General features: G+C 37.9%; 1 long non-coding RNA gene across 1 annotated transcript; it reads right to left on the bottom strand.

Moving 5' to 3' along the window:
• Window positions 1-1,277: 1,277 nt before the first annotated feature.
• On the bottom strand, window positions 1,278-3,988 carry LOC308685459. Its single transcript, XR_014029455.1, has 4 exons — window positions 3,790-3,988; window positions 3,439-3,573; window positions 3,233-3,329; window positions 1,278-1,410 (listed from the first exon to the last, which is right to left on the bottom strand). It is a non-coding gene; the product is annotated as an uncharacterized lncRNA (long non-coding RNA).
• Window positions 3,989-4,363: the final 375 nt, after the last annotated feature.

The raw sequence follows: 4,363 nt of genomic DNA on the forward strand, positions 1-4,363 counted from the left end.
ACGTACAGGACAATATCACAAAATATAAGAGCAATAAAACTAAGTTGCATACAAACTCATCTGAAAAAGTTATCTTCAGAACAGAGCATAGAAGCTGAAACAAACCTTATTCAGAGTATTGTTCAAACAAATGTCCATAGTTTCAGACATCGCACCACTCATGATCTGAAAGGTTCACATTGAGTGAAGTTTGTGTCTTCCACAATGGTGCCCTTCTCTGGGTTGATCTTGAAGAACTGAGCATAGAAGCTAAAACTAAATTCAGAGTAAAGTCCAAACAAACGTCCATAGAGTTTCACACATCACGCCACTCATGATCTGAAAGTTCCTGAATTAAAGTAAGGACTCTTGGGTTCACATTGAGGCGTGAAGTTTGTGTCTTCTCCACTTTGGTGCCCTTCTCTGGGTTGATGGAGAAAAAACACCTTGAGAAAGAAGAAAAACAGGCAACTTATTAATTATAAAATAGTTTTATTAACAGAAAAAAATAACTTAAATTTCTTTATTCAAGATATTTTAGGTATTAAAGGGTTAGTTCATCCAAAAATGCTGTCATTGATTACTCGCCCTTCATGTCGTTCCAAACCCGCAAGACTTTAGTTCTTTCTTAAGTCTTCTTAAGATCTTAAATTAAGATTTTTTTTAATGCAATCTGAGATATCTGTCCCTACATTGACTGCTACGCAACTGAAACTTTGCTTCAAAAAGTTGAAAGAGATTGAAAAACTAATCTGAATTGAACGGTTTATTCCAAAAAATTGCAGACACAATCGTTTATATGATGAACAAAGTTAATTAAGTCTTATTCACAAATAAACATTCATTTTTGCTGATGTTCTCTGTTTTGACAGCACTCCAAATTCACAAAAAAATGTTAAAATTGACCAGAGTTCTCCTTTAATACACCCTAGGTTCATTTTGCGCCAGAGTTGTCCTTTAATTTTATGAAGCGACGAGAATACTTTTTGTAGGCAAACAAACAAAAATAATTTTATTCAACATATTTTTTCTAGCCTGTGTCAGACTCTTGCGCTGTTGACGTAACATACAGTGCAACGCTTCCAAGTCCTCCAATAAGGAACGAATCGCACGCATGCATCGTGGTGCTCACCTGAATAGCGTCGGCATTCTGGAAGCGTTGCACTGTTTGTTACGTCAACAGCGTAAGAGTCTGAGTACCTTAATTTTTTTAAGTTCAATAAAGTGAAATTGTTGCATAAAGCCTATTCAAGAAGACATACCTCTGCAGAAACTCCAGCGTTGATGCCAGCTCTGATGGGTAATGGATGTTGAAGATATAATAGCTCCCAAACATCATGCACAGGGCGGAAATGAAGGAGGAGATGTTGTCCAGTATTATGTTTTGATCCACACACAGCATGAACCGTTTCGCTGAAAAACAGGATCGACCTAAAAAGAAAGTAAGAAAAAAAAAAATATTCAAAGATACTACAACATTACAGTAACAAAACTAAAAACTTAATTAAAAGGAACACTCCACCGTTTTTTCATATTAAACTATGTTATTCCCTCAACTAAGACGAGTTGATACATGCCTCCCTCGTCTCAGTGCGTGCACTCAATCGCTCTAGCGCGCGGCGACTCTTTGATAGCACTTACCTTAGCCCAGTTCATTCATAAGGTTCCAAACAGAGATGAAGTTAGAAGCGACCAAACACCTCCACGTTTTCCCCATTTAACTACAGTTACACGACCAAGTATGGTAACAAAATAAAACGTGGCGCTTTTCTTGACTTGATGGGTAAAAAGGATAACTATAATGTATGGCGGAATAGCACTTGGGACTCGGGAGCACTTCGATATTACTTCGAAGTGCTCCCGAGTCCCAAGTGCTATTCCGCCATACATTTTAGTTATCCTTTTTACCCGCTAAGAAAAGCTCCACGTTTTATTTTGTCACCATACTTGGTCGTGTAACTACTCGGGTAACTGTATTTAAATACACGGAAAAAAATTATTCATTGAATTTACAAAAAAAAAAAAATAATGTATCGTGATTGGTTGCACACAATTGATTTTAGTACATTTAAACAAATGCATTAGGTTGAACTAGTTCAACTTAATGCATTTGTTTAAATGCAGATAAAATGAATTGAGTGCAACCGCTTACGATAATTTTAGTAAAATCAGCAATCATTTTTTTCAGTGTAGGGAAAACGTGGAGGTGTTTTGTCGGTTCTAACTTAATCTCTGTTTGGTCCCTAATGAATGAACTGGGCTAAGATAAGTGCTATCAAAGTGTCACCACGCGCCAGAGCAATTGAGTGCACGCACTGAGATGAGAGAGGCATGCATCAACTCGTCTTAAGCAAATAACAGTTTAAAGGGTTAGTTCACCCAAAAATGAAAATTCTGTCAGTAATTATTCTCCCTCATGTTGTTCCAACCGCGCAAGTTCATCTTCGGAACACAAATTAAGATATTTTTGATGAAATCTGAGAGCTGTCTCACACCTCAATAGGCTTCTAAGACATTATAACGTGCTGGCCCAGAAAAGTTAGTAAAGACATCGTTAATATAGTCTAAGTGACTCCAGTGGCTCAATCTTAAGTTTTTCAATCTATATTTTTTGTGCGCAAAAACAAAAAAATAACGACTTTATTCCACTATTCATTTCCTTCTCTCTGGGCCTCGAGTTAGTTTACGTAGTGTTTTTGCGCAGCGCGTCTGTGTTACACGTCACCACGTAGGCTCACTATTGGCCGACGCTGGTCATGTGTGTGATGCCTGGTGATGTGTAACACAGACGCACTGCGCAAAAACACTATGTGAACCAACTCGAGGCCCAGAGAGAAGGAAATGAATAGTGGAATAAAATCATTATTTTTGTTTGTTTTTGAGCACAAAAAGTATTCTCGTCGCTTGATATACTTAAGATTGAGCCACTGTAGTCACTTGGACTATATTAACGATCTCTTTAATAACTTTTCTGGGCCAGCAAGTGTCGGTCACCTAGAAGCCTATGGAGAAGTGATCCAGCTCTCAGATTTAATTAAAAATATCTTAATTTGTGTTCCGAAGATGAATGAAGTTCTTACTCGGTTGGAACAACATGAGGGTGAGTAATTACTGACAGAATTTTCATTTTTGGGTGAACTAACCCTTTAATATGAAAAAACTGTGGAGTGTTCCTTTAAGAATCTGACTACAAATACACAAAAAAGAGAAAGGAAGAAAAATACAAGAGATTTTAAAAGAACAGGGAACTTACCACAAACAACAAGGGTGGGAGTCAAATGAACTTGGTCCATCTGTACTTCTTCTGCCAGGCAGGTTGAAAAAACCCCCCACAGTTTAACGTTAACAGCCTAATTAACCAACAGTTCGTCTGCATCATTATGATGGCATAGCCTCAGTCAAAACATACACTTGTACAGTTACTGTTTTTTAAATATAACAAACTGTTTGTTCACTTACCAGTGCAAGAGATCGGAATTGTATGTCATGCACAAATCCACTAACGTTAGCTGAGCTCACTGGCAGAAATGGCGGGCGCTCACTTCTGAAGTTCGTCAAAATGGCTGATCCCGTGATAATCAGCAATCTGCTTTGCTGCAGAAACGACAGGAAACGCTCTTTTTATCTCAACGTTACTCAGTATGAAAGATAAGAACTGACAGAGTTGAGCTGATAATAAAACCCACAGTCTAACGTTACAGCCTTTATCAACCAATCGTCCGCATCATTATGATGGCAAAATAGCCTCAGTCAAAACATATAACTACAGTTACTGTTATTTTTAATAAAACGAACTGTTTGTTCACTTACCAGTGCTAGATATCGCAATTTTACATGTCATGCGCAAATCACTGGCAGAAATGGCGGGCGCTCTCACTTCTGAAGTTCGTCAAAATGGCTGATCCCGTGGGCCGTGATAATCAGCAATCTGCTTTGCTGCAGAAACGACAGGAAACTTTTTATCTCTTTTTATCTCAGTTAACGTTACTCAGCAATAAAGATAAGAACTGACAGAGTTGAGCTGATAATAAAACCCACACAGTCTAACGTTACAGCCTTTCAACCAATCGTCCGCATCATTATGATGGCAAAATAGCCTCAAAACATAGCCTATAACTTCCTTGTACAGTTACTGTTATTTTTAATAAAACGAACTGTTTGTTCACTTACCAGTGCTAGATATCGCAATTTTACATGTCATGCACAAATCACAAATGGCGGGCGCTCTCACTTGTGAAGTTCATCAAAATGGCTGATCCCGTGATAATCAGCAATCTGCTTTGCTGCAGAAACAGGACGTAAACGTTATTCGTTCGAGCAAACTAACAAAATCGCTCTTTTTATCTCAGTTAACGTTACTCAGCATGAAAGAAAAATACTGATA

The sequence above is a fragment of the Scardinius erythrophthalmus genome, assembly GCF_964197995.2.
Source record: "Scardinius erythrophthalmus genome assembly, chromosome: 25".
NCBI lineage: Eukaryota > Metazoa > Chordata > Actinopteri > Cypriniformes > Leuciscidae > Scardinius > Scardinius erythrophthalmus.